Source organism: Rhinopithecus roxellana, chromosome 12 (assembly GCF_007565055.1).
Source record: "Rhinopithecus roxellana isolate Shanxi Qingling chromosome 12, ASM756505v1, whole genome shotgun sequence".
Lineage (NCBI taxonomy): Eukaryota > Metazoa > Chordata > Mammalia > Primates > Cercopithecidae > Rhinopithecus > Rhinopithecus roxellana.
Genome location: NC_044560.1, coordinates 22,395,353 through 22,417,673, shown reverse-complemented (window position 1 = coordinate 22,417,673; position 22,321 = coordinate 22,395,353). Strand labels below are relative to the sequence as shown.

Genomic DNA, 22,321 nt, shown 5'->3' with positions numbered 1-22,321 from the left:
CCCTCCGGTCAGGCGCGGACCCGCTGCGGCCAGAGAACCCAGTCTGCACCAGCCCGGCTCGCTCGCGACGCCTAGGGCTTCACTGACGCTACCTTCCAAGACGTGGGGGTAACCATGGGCAGAGGGCATCGGTTCGGAGCCACATCACGGGCCCCATAAGCATCAGACCATAAACAGCGCCGCCACTGACAGCCGCTCGGAACTCGCCCAGCATGTCCGGTCCCCTAGCCAGGGCCTGGTGTGCGTGGTCTGGGGCCCTGGAGGCCCCAGTGGCCTAGGAGGAGCAGGCAAGCGGGACCGCGGGTGCCGCCGGCCGGAAGGGAGTCTCGGCCTGACCTAGCGCGGGTCTGGCTGCGCGCAGAGAGCAACTCCAAGCGCACCGACGCCCGCGAGCTCCTTCCAAACACCGGAGGGGATCCCGAGCCCACAGGCGGCGGCCGGGGGAGGGAGCAGGGTGCTGGCCGCCGCCCGGGAGTGTTCGCGTCCTGAGTGACCCCTGGAAGGACATGGGGCCCAAACCCCGGCTGGGGTTGGGAGAGCAGCCCCCAGAGGGTCTCCGCGGGATCCCCTGCCGGGCGGGGCCGCGGCTTCACAGGCGGAGTGGGTGGCAAGCCCCGCTTGGCGGACTGCAGCCGTTCCCCTCCTCCCGGCCCTGGGGCGGCGCCGCTCACCCCTGTTCCCCGCCGGCCACATCCCCTGCCCCCTGGATTCCAAGCGCCCCGCGCGCCGAGGGGCCCAGCGCCAGTGGCGGCGGCCCGGAGAGACCCGGGTGTCGGGAAAGATGGGCCGTCTGGGGGACAGCAGGGAGTCCGGGGGAAACGCAGGCGTCGGGCGCAGAGTCGGCACCGGCGTCCCCAGCCCAGCCGAAGGTCGCGGTCGGGTCTGGCCCGCGGGAGGGGCCCTAGCGCCCGACCTGCTTCGGCCCTGAGTGGGCGGCCTCGCCGGCCTGGGAAGGGGAGACGCGCGCCAAACGGCGGCGGGAAGGAGGCGGGGCAGAGTGCGCCCGGGACCCCGACTCGGACGCGGCCATCTGGGGAGGCGGAGCGCCGGGAGGAGACCTTGGCCCCGCCGCGACTCGGTGGCCCGCGCTGCCTTCCCGCGCGCCGGGCTAAAAAGGCGCTAACGCCGGCGGCCGCCTACTCCCCGCGGCGCCTCCCCTCCCCGCGCCCATATAACCCGCCTAGGGGCCGGGCCGCCCGCCCTGCCTCCCCGCCCGCGCACCCGCCCGGAGGTCTGCGCGCCCGCGAAGGGGACGCAGCGAAGCCGGGGCCCGCGCCAGGCCGGTCGGGACGGACGCCGATGCCCGGGGCTGCGACGGCTGCAGGTAGGAGGGCCGGGGCCGGGGCGCGGTTCGGCTCCGCAGGCGGGAGCTGGAGCGCAGCGCTGGGCAGGCACCTGGGCTCGCGGCTCCGAAGCTGGGAGGTGAGGGGAGGGCGATCGCGGGCGAGCTGGGACAAGGCGACACAGGGGCCCCCTCGGAGTTGGATGGGCCTCTGGGACTTGGCGCTCGCGAGGGGCTGGAGCGGCCAGAGTCGAGACTGCGAGGAGATGCGGGTCCTGCCCTCAGCTCCGGCCGCCTTTGGCGCCAAAGACAGCCCCGCAGGGGTTCCGGGAGGGCCCTCCTCCTGCTGTCCCCTCTCCACCCCGGGCTCCGAGGGCCGTTGGCAGGGTAACCCCGGGAAGAGACAGGGGTGCGGGGCGCGGGTGCAGGTGGAAATCGCCAGCAAGCTCCTCCCCGCCCGCGCGCTCCCTCCGACCTGCAGGGCTGTGCCAATCCCGAGGCCTTAGTTCCCCCGAGGAGCCAGAGCCAGGCCCTCCCTGGACAGGGAGAAGGATCTGGGCGGGGGCCTTGACCCAGGCAGTTGGTTACTAAGCGGCTTCGATGGTTTCCCGAGGGACAGCTCCCCGTGGCTCTGAGTTTGTCAGTTGAGGGCTCCTGGCCTGTCGCGGGAGCGGTCCCAGGTAGAGAAAGCCCGGGAAGAAATGGCCCGGGCCGGCCTGGAGGGAGACACCTCCCGCCCCCTTAGCTCCTGGGCCGCCTCCTCCTGCAGCCCCTGCCTTTCCCGCTGCTGCTTGGACTGGGGGAGCGATGATTACCTTCATTCAGCTTGTATTTTGGTCTGGACACTAGGAAATGAGCCCACGTAGTATGCATATCTCTGCTACATAAACAGGGGACAGGTAGACCATCTTCAACTAGCAAGGGTGCAGGGAAAAGCATTGCACCCCAAACTTCTGGCCAGAGGTCATTTGCTTCCAAAGGTGCTGCCATCTGTTTATCCACTGTCTGGACATTTGGAAATGGTTCAGGCTCATTAACACAATGCTTTGGTTTTTGTTGTTTTGTTTTTTGTTGCTGTCGTTGCTGTTTATTTGTTCAGGCTTAGCCCTGGGGGAGGAGAAAACAAAACACACGGCCTCTGGCGCTTACTGAGCGCTGAGCCACCCCTCTTTGGATTTATTCGGGAAAAGATTAAAGAGCATTGCATTAAGAACAGGACATGGTGTTTGAAATGTTGCCGTATATGAATGTATGCATTACGTATGTAGTTTTTAAAATAAGATAAAAAGTTGGCTGGGCACAGTGGCTCATACCTGTCATCCCTGCACTTTGGGAGGCTGAGGTGGGTGGATCACCTGAGGTCAGGAGTTCGAGACCAGCCTGGCCAACATGGTGAAACCCAGTCTCTACTTAAAATACAAAAATTAGCTGAGCGTGGTGGCAGGCACCTGTACTCCCAGCTACTCGGGAGGCTGAGGCACAAGAATTGCTTCAACCTGGGATGGAGAGGTTGCAGCGAGCTGATATCACGCCACTGCACTCCAGCCTGGGCAACAGAGCAAGACTCTGTCTCAAAAAATAAGATAAAATGGGCCGGGCGCGGTGGCTCAAGACTGTAATCCCAGCACTTTGGGAGGCCGAGACGGGTGGATCACAAGGTCAGGAGATCGAGATCATCCTGGCTAACACGGTGAAACCCCGTCTCTACTAAAAAATACAAAAAAACTAGCCAGGCGAGGTGGCAGGCGCCTATAGTTCCAGCTGCTCGGGAGGCTGAGGCAGGAGAATGGCGTGAAACCACGAGGCGGAGATTGCAGTGAGCTGAGATCTGGCCACTGCACTCCAGCCTGGGCGACAGAGCGAGACTCCGTCTCAAAAAAAAAAAAAAAAAAAAAAAAAGATAAAATGGCCAGGCGTGGTGGCTCATGCCTGTAATCCCAGCACTTTGGGAGGTCGAGGCGGGTGGATCACGAGGTCAGGAGATCGAGACCATCCTGGCAAACATGGTGAAACCCCGCCTCTATTAAAAATACAAAAAATTAGCCGGGTGTGGGGGCGCCTGTAGTCCCAGCTACTCGGGAGGCTGAGTCAGGAGAAAGCTTGCGGTGAGCCAAGATCCCGCCACTGCACTCTAGCCTGGGCGACAGAACGAGATGCCATCTCAAAAAAAAAAAAGGCCGGGCGCGGTGGCTCAAGCCTGTAATCCCAGCACTTTGGGAGGCCGAGACGGGCGGATCACGAGGTCAGGAGATCGAGACCATCCTGGCTAACACAGTGAAACCCCGTCTCTACTAAAAATACAAAAACTAGCCGGGCGAGGTGGCGGGCGCCTGTAGTCCCAGCTACTCGGGAGGCTGAGGCGGGAGAATGGCGCAAACCCGGGAGGCAGAGCTTGCAGTGAGCTGAGATCGGGCCACTGCACTCCAGTCCGGGCGACAGAGCGAGACTCCGCCTCAAAAAAAAAAAAAAAAAAAAAAAAAAAAAAAAAAAAAAAAAAAAAAAAAAAAAAAGATAAAATAAGATAAAAAGTTGGTGCCAGAGGCTGCAGTGTGGCAGCTGCCTGTTGTCAGTCAGGGGTTGCCTGGGGTGAGTAGAAGTAGAAGGCGGGGCTGAGCAGGGCTTGTCCGTGCACCGCAGTGGCTCGAGAATGGCCAGGGATGTGAGCCCTGCCTTGCGGTCATTCTCGTGAAGGCTACGGCAAACAGATAGCTGTCTCCGAATCCCGAAGGCCAGTCCCATGGAGAAGCTGGTCTGGCACAGTGGTTAAGGTAGTAGTGTGGAAGTCAGAATGCTGGGGTTCAAATCTCCCCTTCCCCATTTACTCCAGCAAGTCACTTAACCACTTGGAGCCTTAGGTTACCCATCTGCAGAGTAGGGTAATAGTTCCTGCCTCAGAGGCTTGGAGAACAGTCAGTGAGGTGCCATCCGAAGGGCTCGGGAGAGTGCCTGGCACCCGCTCGGTGTCCCTACACATAATGGCTTTGGGTCCCAAGCTCTGTTCCAGAGCTGGGAGAGCTAGGAGCCCTGGGGAGAGACCCGGCTCTTTAGTAGCTGGTAGCTATCTCCAGGGCAGGAGGGATGGCAGCGAGGCAGGCATCTGCCTAAGGCATGGGTGGAGGCCGATGGCATCTGTCAGAAGTATGCACTGGGGCAAGGATGCCTGGTTTAGTATTTATTTATAGGGCATGCCCCACCCAGGTCCAAGAATGGATTGATAACACTGGGTACATGTGAAAGGCACAGCTAAAGTAGAGAGAAGAGGCTGAGGTCCGAGAGAGGAGCCACACACCCACTCCAGAACCTGGACGAGGCCCTGCCCTTGCCCAACAGCGGTGTTAACCCTGAGATTCCGAGCACACCAAAGTAACATCGCAACACGGTGAACCTTGGGTTTGCAAAAAGTCAGAAAAAGTCTTCAAAACATCCTTTAAGACCGGGCGCGGTGGCCCACACCTGGAATCCCAGCACTTTGGGAGGCCGAGGTGGGTGGATCACGAGGTCAGGAGATCAAGACCATCCTGGCTAACACCATGAAACCCCGTCTCTACTAAAAATACAAAAAAATTAGCCGGGTGCGGTGGCGGGTGCCTGTAGTCCCAGCTGCTTGGGAGGCTGAGGCAGGAGAATGGCATGAACTCGGGAAGCAGAGCTTGCAGTGGGCCGAGATCGCATACTGCACTCCAGCCTGGGCGACAGAGTGAGGCTCCGTCTCAAAAAAAAAAAAAAAAAAAAAAAAAAATCCCTCTGCTCATTGGCGTTTGAGTGTAAGACAGCTTATACCAAAGTGGGCTCGGATGGACCTATGCATGTGTTCACAGACTTCCTGCCTGCCCTCTGCCTGACCACTCTGTGCTCAGTATTTCTTTGCAGGCTGAACACTCGCTCATCCAAAGTGCTTTCTTTTCCTGGACAAGCTGCACATCAGAGACCCAAAGAAGAAAATGATAATCCAGCCCATCTCTTGTTTTTGAATGTCTGTAACAACTCACATTTAGCCCATGGTGGCTGTGAGCTGGTACTTGGCTAAAAAGTTTACATTTTTTCCCTGTAATCCCCACAATAGCCCATTGAGGTAGATACTATAATTATGCCCATTTACAGATGAGGAAACTGAGACTTCAATGGGCTATTCTACTTGCACAAGATCACACAGCTGCAAAGGACGGGAGTGGGGACTCCAGCTATGACCACGAAACTGGGCCTGGGGCTGCCAAGCCATCCTTTCCCTGAGTCTGCCATTGGCTCAGGCCCGCTGCAAATACAAGACACAGACCCCAGACACCTAGGAGCGTGGAATATTCATCCCAGAAGGGCCCTTCCAGACCATCTAAGCCAGGGTAGAGAGTCCAGGGTGCTGTGAGCCTGGATGGGGAAAAACGGCACCTTGTATTAACTTCAAATTTCAGCATTTCCTCCAGTTTTGAATGTAAGCAGCAAACTACAATCATAGCAGTACCTGTGACCTCCCCAATGGGAACCACTGATATTTCATGGTGTCCAGTAACTGCTGCAACATCCTAAAAAGTGGTTCGTGCTTGTTGCTCGGTAGCAATTACCGCGGTGATTAGATCTGCTCTCAGGCTTCTGGCTTAATGTATGAACAAAGAAACGCACATACGATCACCTCCCAATTCTGCTTTTTAAATATTAGGGTCGCTTTTTCAGTTTTCTCAGGCTGCTGTTATAAATGACCACAAAGTAAGTGGCTGGAAACAATAGAGAGTGTTTGTCTCCCAGTTGTGGAGGCAGGAAATCTGAAGCCAGGTGGGGGCAGGGTCGGGTTCCCTGGGAGGCTTTGACAGGGGGCTGTCTCCCTCCTAGGATCTGGGGGGCTGCCGGCCATCCTGTGGTTCCTGGGTGTGCAGATGTACCACCCAGTCTCTGCCACCGTCTTCCCATGGCCTCCTCCTCTGTGTCCCTGTGTATCTCTCCTTTTCTGTCCCTTAGATGAACACCTGTCCTTGGATTGGGGGCCTACCTGGAAAATGCAGAATGATCTGATCTTGAGACCTTTACCTAAGTGGCATCTGCAAAGACCCTGATTCCAAATAACATCACATTCTGAGGCTCGTTCCGGGAGCCTGCATCCAACCCACTGGAGCGGCTGCATTTCAGTAACTCACCATCTTGTGTATTTTGTTTCGTGTATTTAAAACATTCTCCCAGCCAAGGCGTCTGAGATTCCCCAGGCTGGCAGAGGGGCCGTGGTGCAAATAGGGAAGAAGCTGAGTCTAAGCCACGCCCGTCTTTTTAGGAAGAGGATCAGGAACCCGGACACTGAAGGTCAGGGTTGGGCAGCCCGCCTCTCCCCCAGCACCTCCTGCCTGGCGCCTCCTCCACAGCCCCTGCATCCTGGAAAACAGGCCGTTCCACACACTCCAGCAGCTCCTCTACCTGGGAACTGCTTGGGCCATATAGCCCCCAGTCAGGGAGAGAAACCAGACACATATTGAACAAGAAGCCCCACCAGGAGAGGCGAGACCTGGGCCCCAGCCCTGGACCTGGCCGTGGGTTCTACAGAGGGTCGGGGGGCATCGGCCTGCACTGAAGGGTCTGGAGAGGCACCTCTCAGGGAGTTGGGACAGAGAGGAGACGCCATCCCAGTGGTGACCTCCAGTGAGGCCTGGAGAGACCAGATGGCAGGAAGGGCCTTGCTGGGGCCAGAGTGAGGGCACAGAAGGCAGGTCTCATGGAGCAGGGACCATGGAGGGGACATGGGGGACACTAGATGGACAGTGGCCGGAAGATTCCGTGGGCCTTGGAGATTAAATCAGGTTCCCCAAAGAGCAAGCTGTGGAGGGGGGAAAGTTGCCTCCCTCTTCCCAACTGGATTCTTAGACTGCCAATAAACGATTGACAAAAGACAGACTCACAAGAGACAACAGTTTTAAGGCTGTACCTACGCCTGGAAGTGCCATAAAAACAGGAGACTCAGCAGTAGCCAGATGGGAGCAGTGCAGATATCTGTCCTCAGTGACAGAAAGGAAAGGGGGCCTGGGCTTCTGGGGAGCGGTGGAGACAAACGAGGAGAGGGTGAGGGAGGAAACATCTGGGTATAAAGGCTGCCTCGTGGTGAAGCTATCAGTCTCTTGGTGAGAAAATGTGTCCTGGCGCGGCTCTCTTCCTGGCGCACATATCATTACTAATGAAAATGTACTTTATAGATATCAATTTCCTTTAGAAAAGAGAGTTTTACTGCTTTATTTTAGGGAGTCGAAGAGCTTTTATCTGTTGGCTGGTTCTCAGTTTCTTTTAGCTCAAAGTAATCAACATGTCAACATGGCATATTTTGGGGTGACATATTCTGGTCTCCTACAGTCATTTTTTGGGGTGATGTATTCTGGTCTCCTACAGTCACATTTTGGTGTGGCATATTCTGGCCTCTTACAGTCATATTTTGGGGTGATATGTCCTGAGCCCCGTTGTTTCCTAGTCAGAAACTTCCCCAAGAAGCTCCATGGTACAGAAACTGGGTTGGTGTGTTGTCTCGTAATGCTTTGAAGAGGTGTTTCTTAGAAACAAAAGGAAAAAAAAAGCTAATCATTGGAGCTGACGAAAAACTCGTTTCTGGGCGTGCGGGCTGTGGCGGGGCCGGTTTGTAGATCCTGGGCTCCGAGCGTCTTCTGCGGTTTGGTCTCTGGTGATGTCTGGGAGGCCCACACAGCAACAGGCGTGAGGCCCTTCACACCTGGCCTCCGTGCTCATCTCGCTGATGTTTATTTCAAGTCGTCCAGCTTCAGTTTGCAGGATTTCTGGGCAAAGGGCAGTTTTATTCTTCGTGATTCCAGTAAGAAGGGTGGGAGAAAATTGAAAGTGTTAATTTGGAGAGTTGCAGCAAGATACTGAAGGAAACTAGAAACATCAGGAACCAGTCCAGTTTATAGACATCAATAGATAACAAAACCTCAAGGAAATTAAACAGGATGAGAATCTAATATGGGGCACACAATATGGCTTTCTACTGAAATATATGTTCTCTCTACATCACCTCTCTTTCTACTAAAAATAATCTCAGTAAGATTATTATTGTTATTATTATTATTATTGAGATGGAGTTTCACTCTGTCGCTCAAGGCTAGAGTGTAGTGGCACGATCTCGGCTCACTGCAACCTCTGCCTCCCAGGTTTAAGTGATTCTCCTGCCTCAACCTCCCGAGTAGCTGGGGTTACAGGCACGCACCACCACGGCCAGCTAATGTTTGTATTTTTATTATTTTTTTAAGTAGAGACAGGGTTTTGACATGTTGACCAGGCTGGTCTTGAACTCCTGACCTCACAGGATCCACCCACCTTGGCCTCCCAAAGTGCTAAGATTACAGACGTGAGCCACTGTGCCTAGCCTAGTAAAATTAGTTTGTTTGTAAAATAAGTCTAGCCTCGTTAAAGTTGGCCCAATTATTTGCACAAGTGCAGCAAGAATAGTAAGTGGCCAGCTAGGCTCTCTTTAGATCAGCTTTGCTGGAACTTTTTTTTTTTTTTTTTTTTTTTTGAGACAGAGTCTCACTCAGTCGCCCAGGCTGGAGTGCAGTGGCGCGATCTCGGCTCACTGCAAGCTCCACCTCCCAGGTTCACGCCATTCTCCTCCCAAGTAGCTGGGACTACAGGCACCCACCACCACGCCCGGCTAATTTTTTGCATTTTTAGTAGAGATGGGGTTTCACCATGTTTCACCATGTTAGCCAGGATGGTCTCTCTTTTTTTTTTTTTTTTTTTTTTTTTGAGACGGAGTCTCGCTCTGTCGCCCAGGCTGGAATGCAGTGGCCGGATCTCAGCTCACTGCAAGCTCCGCCTCCCGGGTTTACGCCATTCTCCTGCCTCAGCCTCCTGAGTAGCTGGGACTACAGGCGCCCGCCACCTCGCCCGGCTAGTCTTTTGTATTTTTTTTAGTAGAGACGGGGTTTCACCGTGTTAGCCAGGATGGTCTCGATCTCCTGACCTCGTGATCCACCCGCCTCGGCCTCCCAAAGTGCTGGGATCACAGGCATGAGCCACCGCACCCGGCTGCTGAAACTTTTAATAAGAAATCTCAGGTTAGGCTTTCAAAAGCCTCTTGAAGCTAAGAAGTCAAGCCAAGGACTTGATATCAGACTTTACCTGGAATACTATAGATTTGGGTGGATTCCTCTTTCTCAAGGTTCCCAATATATTCTTGAGAAATACTGCCAAAAAATGACAGTCTTTCCTCAACCTGTGAGGTCACAGAAGCCCTTTAATTCAGGTATAAGGACAATTTTGTTTTCCTCCAAGGAGTTTCATTGGCTCCATAAAGTCAACCTTAGTTCCTTAAAGCTACTCACATCTGATTTTATGCACATCACTCTCAAATATGATATTCCAGTCAAACACTTGGTAAGCTAACCAATATTTCCAATTGTTTCCTATTACAAGGGAGCAGATTCATATTGAACTTAAGCAAATAACTCTATGGCCATGACAACAAAATTGCTAATAGTTTCCAAATTCTAGAGAGATCAGGTAGGGAGAAAAGTCATCGTTTCAATTTTGCTTACAAAGGTATAATGTACCTGAATGCTGTAAGTTATAAATAGTTTCTTCACTTACATTCTGGAAATTCTTGCGATGCAGTGGTGTGATCTTAATGCATCAGAAACCTGTACTGGTCAAAGTCTTCCCCATGAAATCTTCTTGAAGACACAAGACTTTAGGATTACAGTTGCTTGCAAAAGCTTTCAGGAAACCATCAGAGTGAAACAATTAACTGTGTATGACAGAAAGGCTTAAAATGGCCTTGGCTAAAGATATGATGGGATCATTATAATGTAACTGATGAGGAAGTTTGGGTATTCCTGTGGTGTATACTTTTAGATAATAACTGCAATTACAACTAGTATAGAAAGTATCAGATTTCTAAGAATTTCATAAAATGTCTGAAACTCTTATATTAATATATATCCATGCAAATATAACTCACTCAGAGAAGCTTAATCATCACCTCATATTTTACAGTGCTTCTATGCAAATTTAGTTGATCAAATAAGCCCAATTTATTTAATATCTTTTTATTTTATTTAACAAAATTTTCCCTTTAACATTGGCAAAATAATCTATCTTTTTATAAGGAGAGAAAAGAATCCTTTTGAGATATTCCAGGGAAATCCCAAACGTTAATTCGGGGTCAAAAAGACTTCATTGAGAGTGTGATTTTGGAAAGTTGTCAAAATGTCAAAAGGTTTAAAGCACTTGATTAAATGGAATCCCAGGTCATTATGAAATAATACTTAATTCTCATTTAATCAAAGTAACAATGAAATCTTCAAAGAGAAATGCAGAAAGTTAGATAGTTTAAAATAATCTTAGATCTGGCCGGGCGCGATGGGTCACGCCTGTAATTCCAGCACTTTGAGAGGCTGACGCCAGCAGATGGGATGGCTTGAGCCCAGGAGTTCGAGACCAGCCTGGGCAACATGGTAAAACCCTGTCTCTACAAAAAATACAAAAATTAGCCAGGCATGGTGGCGCATGCCTGTAATCTCAGCCACTCAGGAAGCTGAGATAGGAGGATCCCTTGAGCCCAGGGAGATTCATGCCTCAGTGAGCTGAGGTCGCACCACTATCCTCTAGCCTAAGCAACAAAGTGTAAATACACACACACATTTTATATATATACACACATAATACATATGTGTATTATATACACACACACACTCTGTGTGTGTGTGTGTGTGTATATATATATTTTTTTCTACTTAGCTGGGTGTGGTGGTGCTCGCCTGTCTCCCAGCTACTCAGGAGGCTGAGGAGTCGAGGCTGCGATGAACTATGATTGTACCACTGCACTCTAGCCTGGGTAACAGAGTGAGACCCTGTCTCAAAAAAAAAAAAAAAAAGAACTAGTTCACACCCATGTTTCCTCCTGCTGCCCCAAATCACCACTCTCCTTGAGCAGCCCCTGAAGGTGGAGACCAGGCACCTGCTGGAGCAGGAATTCTTCCTTCACTGGCTTCTGTTGGGGCACCAGTATCCTGCAGCTGTGGCATCCACAGGGAGTAAGGCCAGCCACGGAGATCCTTTCATGTCACCAAGCTGCAGGGGAGGAAAAGTGACATCAGACAGATTAACAGGAGAAAACCCATTTTAATGATATGTACACAAATGCAAGTCCCACACGAAGATGAAACTGGGGGAAGGGGCCACATGGCAGAGGCATCTGTGTCATCCTGAGCTGCAGGAAGATACAGGGGCGTGGGGCTGCTGCAGGCTGGTGTGGACCAGCTATAGCAGGGGAGTTGCCTGGTGAATGAAGGTGCTCGTCATGCGGACATGCGTCTCTCAGGTGATCAGAGTTGCCTGGAGCCGCTCTCCTCCCGACATAGCGACCTTTATGAATGGAAATGTCTTTCATTTCTCTCCCAGACGGGCAGCTGGACAGAGCCACTCCTATGTCTGCAGTTTCTCGAAATAATCGATATGCCCAAGGCATGTTTGGGGTGGCACATTCTGCCCTCTCCAGCCATGTTTTGGGGTGGGGTGGTGTGTCCTGAGCCCCAACGCAGGTGTCAGGGCTGTGGAGGGGACGTCACAAGGGGGCCTAGAGGGGCCTCAACAGGCCTTGGAGATGGAATCAGCTCCCCGCAAGGCCTCAGGACAGACCTGGCTGGGGAGTGCAGGGAGGCGTCCCTGGTGTGAGGACAACATGGGGCTGCCTCTTCCAGCCGCTCTGAGGGCTCTCAGAGAAAAATGAAGTTTTCTTTTGTAAGAGAAACTTATCTCTGCTTTCCCTGGCTTCTCAGATGCCACCATGCCAGATTTTGGGGTAGTGGTATGTCCTGACCTCAGTCAGTGGCGGGCCCACCTGCCTCCATGCCACGGGCTCTCTGGGGAGGCCACTGCTGTGTCCCCACTGTGAGCTCGATTTGAGCTGCCTGTGGGACCTGAGAACCCCCAAGGGTGCCACTGGCAGACTCGAAGTGCCCAGGTGAGGCTGGTGCAGCCCCTCTGCCCTGCCAGCCCGGGCACAGGCACCTAGGCATTGCGACTCCTACCCTCCTACCAGCCCAGATGCGGGACCTGAGCCAGCAGGGCTCCCACCCAGCCCAGGGTGTATCCCCCTGCCAGGGCCACTGCACTGGACAGAAAGGACCCACCTGTTTCCCTGCCCAGTACCAGCTGGCAGGCCCCCCGTGGCTCAGGGTGCCTGTGAGGAGGGGTGGGGGCTCTAATTGCTCACCTGCTGCTCCGAGGTGTCAGGCAGGGTGGGGATGGCACCTGGGGAAGCCTGGGCTGAGGGGGCAGGCTGCCCCTCCTGCAGAAGAAGTGCCATGTTTCACTGGGTCCTTTGGAGAGGGCAGGGAAGCTCCCGCTCGCCTGTACTGCACCATTTCCTGTGATTTTAGCAATGACTTCCTGGCTCCATTTTCTCCACCAGCCTGAACACATAAGCCAGACCTGCAGCTTTCTCTTCCACAGCCTCCTGGCCTCAGGGTCCACCTGGCTGGTGCCCACCGGTCGGACCGGGGCCTGGTTGTTTGGGGGACAGGGGAGCAGCCTTGCTCCAGTGTGGGTCCTCCCTGACTGTGAGACGGTTGGGGAACAGGGGTTGTTGAGTCTGCGGGAGGCCTTGGCTGGGCCAAAGAGAGGGGTCTGTCTTCTGCAGAAAACCCAGCCACTCTTGCCAGATGCAGTCAGGCTACAAAGGGAAGCTGTGCTCCCTCTTTAAAGGCAGGTGATTCCTGTGAATCCAATGACCCAGATAAGGTGCACGATTTAGCAGGTAAGGCAACTCACCATCTTCTCTTTGTGGTCCTTGCAGTTTGCACCATGCGCAATGCAGGGTGGAGTCAGCCCGCAAATTACAGGCGAAAGGCTCTGCGGTCATTGTCAGTTAAACAGGAGATGCAAACTCCGAGCTAGTTAATGAGCTGCGGTCTGCCATGCTCACGATTTGGTGCATGTCTCTCCTTCCTGCTATCACAGTCTTTGCCAGCTGCCATCATGACTACCAACCAGTCCCCTCATGCTTGCACGAGTCTCCTGTCATGTTTTCTTCTGGAGTGAGGCATGCTCCAACTTGCTTCTGGGTTCTTAATTTTTGATCAGGGACAGCTCCTTGACTAATTATTTGGCAGTAATGAGGGAGGACAGTCGAATTGTGAAAGTCCCCCCCAAGCTTTTAGAAGGAAGCTGCAAATTAAAACACGAGGTATTGGTAAACAGGATGCTAATTGGATTAATATGAAAATGATGAATTCTGATAAAAATAGCAAAATACACCATTGTAAGATTGAGGCCAATAGAACTCCAAGAACATTGTCTAATGTTCCGCTGGTTGATTTGATATTTGAAAGTATTAGAATAACAGGAAGAGTCTATTCTTGGCAATGAAGTGTACAAGATTTATGCAAAACAGAACTTTAAAACCAGAAGGACTCGACATGAGTGGGATTATGTAAATTATTCATATTCTGAAGTTTCATAACTCTCTGACCCCCTCTGGATCCTTTGGTTTGTCTCTCTTTGGTTTGTCTCTCTCTTTTTTTTTTTTGAGACGGAGTCTCGCTCTTTCACCCGGGCTGGAGTGCAGTGGCGTGATCTCGGCTCATGGCAAGCTCCGCCTCCCAGGTTCATGCCATTCTCCTGCCTCAGCCTCCCGAGTAGCTGGGACTACAGGCGCCCGCCACCTCGCCCGGCTAGTTTTTTGGTATTTTTTAGTAGAGACGGGGTTTCACCGTGTTAGCCAGGATGGTCTCGATCTCCTGACCTCGTGATCTGCCCGCCTCAGCCGCCCAAAGTGCTGAGATTACAGGCGTGAGCCACCGCGCCCGGCCTCTCTTTTTTTAGACAGAGTCTCACTCTGTCACCAGGCTGGAGTGCAGTGGTGTGATTTCGGCTCACGGAAACCTCCACCTCCAGGTTCAAGCAATTCTCCTGCCTCAGCCTCCTGAGTGGCTAGGACTACAGGTGTGAACCACCATGCCCAGCCATTTTTTTTTTTTTTTAAGAGACAGAATCACCAGGCGTGGTGGCTCACACCTGTAATCCCAGCACTTTGGGAGGCCAAGGATCACTTTGGATCACCAGGTCAAGGGTTCGAGACCAACCTGGCCAACATATGGTGAAACTCCGTCTCTACTAAAAATACAAAAATTAGCTGGGTGTGGTGGCAGATGCCTATAATCCCAGCTGCTTGGGAGGCTGAAGTGAGAGAATCACTTTTGAACCTAGGAGGCAGAGGTTGCAGTGGGCTGAGATCATGCCATTGCACTCCAGCCTGGGCAACAAGAGCAAAACTCCATCTCAAAAAAAAAAAAAGACACAGAATCTGCATGTGCAGCCTCAGCTGGTGTGCAGCAGCGCAGTCACAGCGACCACCACAGCCTCCGACTGCTGGGCCCGGGCCACCATCCTCTTGCCTGTGTCCTGAGTAGCTGTGACCACAGGCGCACACCACCACATCCAGTTCTTTTGTTGTTTCTTACTTTTAGAGACAGGGTCTGGCTGTGTCTGCCACACTAACGAATGTAAAATCTTAAATGATGCCTGGTGCAGAGTAAGCTGGGTGTTGGGTGGGGCATAACTTACGGGTCACAGTGACAGTTTCACTTCTGTGCATGCCCTCAAGAACTCATTGTTGCACATAGGCGGCTGCTGGCAAATACTGAAGAGTTGTGGGGAGAAAGGTAGGGGTCTGACGGTGAAGGTGGGTGCATGGGCAGGGGACTTTTAATGCCCCTCTGCTGGCTCCCTCCCCGCCACCACCTGCCCACCTCCCTGGCCTTGGCTGCAGGCTACGGTGCCCTTTGACCTCAGAGAGGCCTGTCCTGTGTGTCTCACTGAGCAGGAACAAACCGTCCCAGGAGCCCTTCGGCTCAGAAATGAGTAAGCATTGGTGGTAGGGATGGTGCCCCATCTGAGCAGACGCAACTCGGTGCCAGTGTGGGTGTCTCTCCCGGGGCAGCTTTGAGACTGACCCCCAAACAGAGGGCTCAGAAAACATGTTTTCCTTTTTTTTTTTTTTTTTTTTTTGAGAAGGAGTCTCGCTCTGTTGCCCAGGCTGGAGCGCAGTGGCCGGATCTCAGCTCACTGCAAGCTCCGCTTCCCGGGTTTACGCTGTTCTCCTGCCTCAGCCTCCCGAGTAGCAGGACTACAGGCGCCCTGCCACCTCGCCCAGCTAATTTTTTGTATTTTTAGTAGAGATGGGGTTTCACTGCGTTAGCCAGGATGGTCTCCATCTCCTGACCTTGTGATCTGCCCATCTCGGCCTCCCAAAGTGCTGGGATTACAGGCTTGAGCCACCGCGCCCGGCCACATGTTTTTCAATGACGGACATTTATGGCTGGTGAAAAAAGTGGCTCCCCAAAGGTCTTCATGTCCTAATCCCCAGAACCGTGTCTATGTTATTTCCCACGGCAAAGAGGGGGACCGTGATTCAGCTATTTTGAGATGGGGAGGCCATCTGGCAGGATCCAGGTGGGTCCAGTGTATCAGGGGGCCCCACAAGACGCGTCAGAGAAGGAGCTGATGATGGAGGCAGAGATTGGAGGGATGCATTTCAGAGATGGAGGAAAGGGTCACGTGCCAAGGAATGCCAGCAACCTCCTGAAGCCGGAGAGGACGGGGAGGTAGGGATTGTCCCAGGGCCTCCAGAACCGGGAGAAGACGGGGAAGTAGGGATTCTCCTAGGGCCCCCAAAGACAGGAAGAGGGGAAAGTGTATTCTCCCGGGGTCTCCAGAAGCAGCCAGCCCTGCCCACAGCTTGGTTTTAGTTCCCTGGGACCCATCTCGGACTCTGACCTACAGAACTGTAAGAGAGTAAATTTGTCTCGTTCTATGCTGCTCACTGTGTGGTCACTGGTTACGGCAGCCGCGGAAAACAGACAGTGCTCACATCTGCACAGTCCCCTCTCCAGCTCTTGCCTGACAGGAATAAACAAGGGCGGCCAGGGCACAGTGGCTCACACCTGTAATCCCAGCACTTTGGGAGGCCGAGGCGGGTGGATCATGAGGTCAGAAGATCGAGACCATCCTGGCCCAAATGGTGAAACCCCGTCTCTACTAAAAATACAAAGAATTAGCCGGGCGTGGTGGTGCCTGCCGGTATTCCCAGCTACTCGGGAGGCTGAGGCAGGAGAATCACTTGAAGCTGGGAGGCAGAGGTTGCAGTGAGCCGAGATCGCGCCACTGCACTCCAGCCTGGTGACTGAGTAAGACTCTGTCTCAAACAAAAAAAAAAAAAAAAAAAAAAAAAAGAGACAGAGAGAGAAATAAACAAGGACTTGCCCTGTAGTTCACATCTGGACCACCCAGCTTAAAATAGGGTAGGAGAGTTAGGGAATAGCTTTTCAACCCTTGTGTTACGGTGCACAGGTATGCAAAAATTCTCCTTGAACTCCCCCTTGAGTGTTCCCCCAGAGCCCATGGCCACTGTCACTCTGTGTTAGTTGCTCTTCAGACCAGGGAACAAACTTGGCCGTGGCTGTGGCCAGGGTCCAGCTGCTATCACTCCTCCTGTCACCCACCCATCTTCTGTCCCCAACAAGGATGTTGAGAGGAGCCAGGCACCAACCTCACTGGGTGTGGGTCTTTCCCCTCACTTTCCTATGAACTGGGGGTGGGGGAGGAGGGGTGCGTGCTAGGAGGTCACCGCAGCCAAGGAACCCAGATTGGTGCACTCGAGAATGAACCATGGGCACACTTTCCAGTGAGTCACCGGGCTGCAATGAGGGGCCATCTCCCCAACGGGAGCCAACACCCATGAGTAGCGGTCACACACACATCCGTGCGGCACGTAGGCAGAAATGCACTGACTTTCCATGACTCATACATCCGCCGTTGCGCTATATCTCACGGACGCACACACTGCACACAGACACACCGCTCCGCAGCAGTGTGCCTGCATTCAGCACGTGTCCCCCAGGGCAGTGGGAGTGGGGGAGCCTCAGCTGCCACGCTGCCACTTCACCTGGAACAGCCACTGATCTGAGAGCCACTTTCCCAAGTGCACAGCCTGCTGTGTTCCTGCTGTGTGTGGGGCACAGATGCGGGCCCTCCCCTGCCTGCCCAGGAAGCGGAGAAAAGCACCAGGCATCCCTCGGGACTGTGCCAACAAGAGACGCCAGCCCCTTGGTCCCTGGGCAGGGCGGTGTGAGCTGTGCACATTACCCAGCAAAGCCTCCTGCACCTGCAGGGTTTCTGCTCAGACGGAATTTGGTTCTAGGCCTGTTCCAGGGCCCCCAGGCAATGGGGACATCCTTGCAAGAGAGGTTTCCCAAGCTGGAGTTTTGTGGCATTTGATTAGTCTCCTATGGCTGCTATGACCAATTACACACACTTAGTGGCTTATAGTGATCAAGGTTTATCTTCTTTTGGTTCTGGAGCTTAGATACCTGAGGTCAGGCTCGTTGGGCTGAGATCAAAGTGTGGTGGAGCTGCCTGCACTCCCTCTGGAGGCCCTGGGGAGAGCCTGTTTCCTTGCTTTCTCTAGGCTTAGAGGCCACCTGCATCCCTCACTTTTGGGCCCTTCCTCCCTCTTTGAAGCCAGCAACGTGGCGCCTTCGCTCCTCCCTGTCCTTGCTCCTCCCTCTTATACGGATACGGTGGTTACATCGGGCCATGTGGAAGATCCCGAGTCATCTCTCCATCTTGAGATCCTCACCTTCATCCTGTCGGCCAAGTCCCTTTCGTCCTGTCCGCTCCGTGCTGCTGCAGTGGGCGGGGGAGGAAGGTGGCACGGGGCAGCGACACACATTCCTTTCTCCAGAATTGGGGCAGGGCTCCTCAAAATCCTCTGACTAGCGTTAAAGATTCAGAATTTGGTGTTATGGCTGCATATAATGTTGAATTATCTGAACTTGCTGCACGTGTGTGTGTGTTGTTGTTGGTAGGACCAAAACAGTTGATTATCAGCAATTTCATGGTTTTACCTAATATTTTCAGAGAGGTTCTTACCTGCTGGAAGCATGTACTGGCATATTATAGATGAGATGGTCTCATAGGTGGAATTTGCTGTGAAATGCCCCAGGAAACAAAAAGCCGCAGGTCAGAGTGACGAGAACTGGGGACGGGTGGATGAGTTCCTGGGCCGTTCCCTTTAGTTCTGAGTGTGCTTGGAAGTGTCCACAATGAGGAGTAGAAACCAGTGCAAATCTGGGTGCAGACAGCCCTGTCCTGGCTGCCCTGAGCTCTGCCCCGTCGGTCGCCTTGAGGAGGGTCGGGGGGAGCAGGGGTGCAGGGTGGCGCGTGCATGCCGGGTGGCCGGCAGCACCAGGCCCCTCTCCAGCCCCAGAGCTCCAGGCCATGCTCCGCCCCCAGCTGCCCTGCAGCTCCAGGCCAGCCACGCTGCCGCCTAGTTTCGCAGCTCCAATGTCATCACCTAGGCGACGGGGACGCTGCTGCCACCGCCTGCCTGCGGGAGCCAGGAGCCAGCCGAGGGCCACTTCCACCTGGCCCCACCGACCCTCCGGGGCCCAGGCTTAGCCAAGGTAGGCTTGGGCTTGGCTCGCCCTCCTCTCAGCCTGAGTCGGGGGGAGTCTCCTTGCCACCGTGGGTGCACTGGCTCCAGGGGCCCACCCTGGGGTGCACAGAGCCCCTTCCTACGGCCTCCCAGGAGGCAGCCAGGAAACAGTCCTGTTCAGGCCAGGGTTGGGAGGCCTTGCCCATGGTTCTCCTGATGGGACATGCCACAGCTCTGGGGAGCCATCTGCCCCAAGTGGCACATTAGGGCTCCTCGTGTGACCCTGGGCTGGGGGGCAGAAGTGGCTCTGGTACTGCCACCTCCACCCCTTGGACCTGCCAGGAGCTCTTTCCACTTCCTGCCAAGGAGGCGCAGAGTGACTGCCCCAGCCTGGCACATCCAGGGGCTTCCCGGCTGGGGGCCGCCATCCTCAGCCTCACACAGCCGATCCAGAGCCTCCCAGTTCTCCCCAGCCCCCCACTCTCTTGTGGCCCCGGAGCCTCTCCCAGCAACAGCAAGCCATGCCCTGGCCTCCCTGGCACTCACGCAGCTACTCCCAAGCCTGACCCAGACCTGGATGGCAGGAAGGGGCTGGGCTTGTCCTGTACCTTCTGCCTGGGTCCTGCTTCCAGGGCTGGACTCCCAGGCTGGGGAATCCTCAGGGACCCATCAAACTGGAGGACAGGGAAGGGGCTTGTGGGCATCTGCTGTGAGGAGGGCAGAGTGTGTACGTGGCAATGCCTATGGACACATACGTGTGCGCATATGTGAATAGGTGTGTGCGCGTGCCCGTGTGTGCAAGTGTGATGCTGGAGGTGAGACGGTGGGTAGGGAAACTGAGTGACCGGCTCCTCCCTGAAGTCTTGGGGAAATATCCGAGGGGCCAGGGCCTCTGGATCCTGTTCCCTTGGTTCTTAGCAAAGACTCCAGCCTGACCTCCTGGATGGACATGTGGCTCAGAGGGCGAGACCGTGGACTCTTCCTGGCTTGCTGTGTCGCTCTGGGTGCGTTCCACTCCGCTCTGAGGATCTCTCTGCCCATCCTGAAGCAGGGATGATGGGACCAGGGGGACCACACGGGCACAGGCTTCTAGAATGTCGGTGTCATCTCCCTGGGGTCCCGCAGACTGAACTTACTCAAGAGCCCCATGTCCAGGTGGGGGATATACAGGAGCCCCTTAAGAAGGCCAGGTGCGGTGGCTCACATCGGTAATCCTAGCACTCTGGGAGGCCGAGGTGGGCGGATCACCTGAGGTCAGGAGTTCGAGAGCAACCTGGCCAACATGGTGAAACCCTGTTTCTACTAAAAATACAAAAATTTGCTGGGCGTGATGGCGCCCAGTTGTAATCCCAGCTACTGGGGAGACCGAGTCAGGAGAATCATTTGAACCCAGAGGGCGGAGGTTGCAGTGAGCTGAGATCGTACCATTGCACTCCAGCCTGGGGGATAGAGTGAGATGCTATCTCAAAAAAAAGAAAAAAAAAGAAAAGAAAAAGAAAAGTGAAGAGGAATGAGGAGGAAGTCAAGCAGTTTAACCCCACATGGTGCTTCTCCAGCAGTTACCCTGGTCCTGTCCTGACCTGACCTGCTGGGCTCCAGCAGCTCAAACCAACTCATTGATTCTGTCATCGCTTCTTCACGGAGCACCTACTGTGTGCCAGGTGGGTGCTGGGGCTGCAGTGCAGAGCACAGCAGGCAGGGCTTGGTGGTCTGGCCCGCAAAGAGTCAGCAAGCTAATGTCTCCCCATGCGGTGAGTACTGAGAGAGAGGAGGCCTGGCAGGTCCGAGGGAGACCAGCGTCTCTTAAATGGGGTTGCAGGGGCCCTGAGAAGTGAGGCTTCCTGACAGCCGTCCCTCGTGGGTGCCGTGTTGGTCAGAGTGGGGTCTGGCTGCACAGCCTTCCTCAGGGCTGGGCTGAGAGCACAGGTCGGCTGGCACCTATGCAGGTTTCAGGGTTCCAGGGCTCCAGCTGGAACTGCCTCAGGGATGGCCAGGAGTGGGCCTGTCCCTGGAGAGGCGTGGGGTATGAGAGCCGGGAGTGCGGCAGGAGGCAGCCCCCTGAGACCTGGAGTAGCATGGAGGCTACGAGCCATGTGACCTAGGTGGCCCTGTACCCTGTCCAGCCCCAGCTTGCTGTTCCTGCCTCTCCCTGACCTACGGGCTGCCCAGGCTGCCCCTTGGCCGAGCTCCACCGTGGCCAGCGCCCTTCCGTTCGCTTGTGAGTCCCACAAGATCACAGCCCTGCCCAGGGCCTTGGCGGCTCTTGGGCTAACCTGGCCATCGTCCGGAGCCCCCTTCACGCCAGGGTCGAAGGCTGGGCTGTTGTCTGCCCTGCAGGACCCGGGGCCTCCAGAGGACGGGCTGCCTGGCGGGAAGGTGGAGCTCACCAGAGCCCAGTCCAAGCCAGCCTGGGCGCTTCCGAGCTGTGTAGCCTTGGGCAGGCTGCTCGCCCTCTCGGGCCTCTGGGAACACCTGGAGACCTCCTCCTGAGTTCCTCTGAGGATTGAATGAGCTTGAAAATATGGAGGGTTTGGCACAGGGTGAGGGCCCAGGGGATGCTGGGAGGCAGTATCAGAAAGGCAACCCTGAGGGCCAGCGGACAGCCACTCTGAGGAAGAGTAGAGGCTGCCTCTGGAAGGAGTGAGGGGCAGGTGGACCCCGTCACTGCCGCGCCAGGGAGGTCACAGGGCTGAGCAGCTGACTCCAGAATAGGAAGGGAGCACGCCAGGAGGGAGTGTTGCGCATTGAGTCAGGGTGGGACTCAGCGGGATGCATGACAAGTTCAGGGGGTTGACAGTTGTCTGGAAGGGCACGTCCGCTCGGACCGCAGGGTGGGGAGTGGTCAGCAGGGAGACAAGGCCATGGGTGTGGTGGGCGCATCCCAGATCCCTTAGAGAAAAGCCCAGAGCCAGGGGTGAGGGGTCTGTGCAGGGTGGGGACGTCTCAGAGTGGAGCATCCCCGCCGAGGGGTGTCCAGAGGAGAGTGGCCAGGTGGGGACAGCAGCTTGGGAAGGGTCATCCTCGCTTGGTTGGAGGAGCGGAAGTGCTTGTCCGGGGAGAGAAAGAAGATTCTGGAGGACAACACAGGCCCTTCCAACATGGCCACTGGCCACACAAGGGCTGGTGACCCCCGGTGTGATCCTTGGGGTAGAAAGGGAGTGGGAGAGGAGGATTGGAGGGGGCAGGGGACAGGGATGTGTCTGAGCAGAGCAAGGCTGTGGCAGCTCCAGCGAAGGCGGCTGCGGCCCCGTCAGCCACCTGCCCTGCTGAGGGCAGCGCTGTAGTCACCACCTGTGAACACAGGTATCGACTCAGACACTCACTCTGGCCATAAGCTCCGCTCTGTCCCAGCCCTGGACCTCCCACTCCCCGTCCTTGGCAGTCGGTCCCTTGGGTCTTCTTCCTGTGCTCACCGTGCTGGTCTGAACCTCCCTGTGACAGCTCTGCTCTCACTGCCCCCACCGGGGTGGCCCTTCCTCTAACAGGTGGGCTCCTGGCAGGAAGCATCGCCAAGTTCACAGCTCCAGTGCCCTGACTTGGCCCTGCTCAGTTCCCTCCCGCCGCCAACCTCGTCCCCCCAAGGGCCATGTCCCTGCCCACTCCTTCCGCCCCTTTCTTAGAGGATGCTC

At 54.9% G+C, this 22,321-nt stretch overlaps 1 protein-coding gene and 1 long non-coding RNA gene across 3 annotated transcripts in view; one reads left to right on the top strand and one right to left on the bottom strand.

The window, feature by feature from the left end:
* Positions 1–1,077: 1,077 nt before the first annotated feature.
* The window catches only part of TP73 (tumor protein p73), an 86,477-nt gene continuing 65,233 nt past the window's right edge, over positions 1,078–22,321 (top strand). For both annotated transcript variants that reach the window (XM_010361777.2, XM_030941613.1), the window contains exon 1: positions 1,078–1,324. The gene's annotated coding sequence lies outside the window, so the exon portion shown is untranslated. The remainder of the gene's footprint in view (positions 1,325–22,321) is intronic.
* On the bottom strand, positions 7,193–12,612 carry LOC115900661. The gene is made up of 3 exons (XR_004060313.1): positions 12,471–12,612; positions 11,214–11,326; positions 7,193–8,056 (listed from the first exon to the last, which is right to left on the bottom strand). It is a non-coding gene; the product is annotated as an uncharacterized LOC115900661 (long non-coding RNA).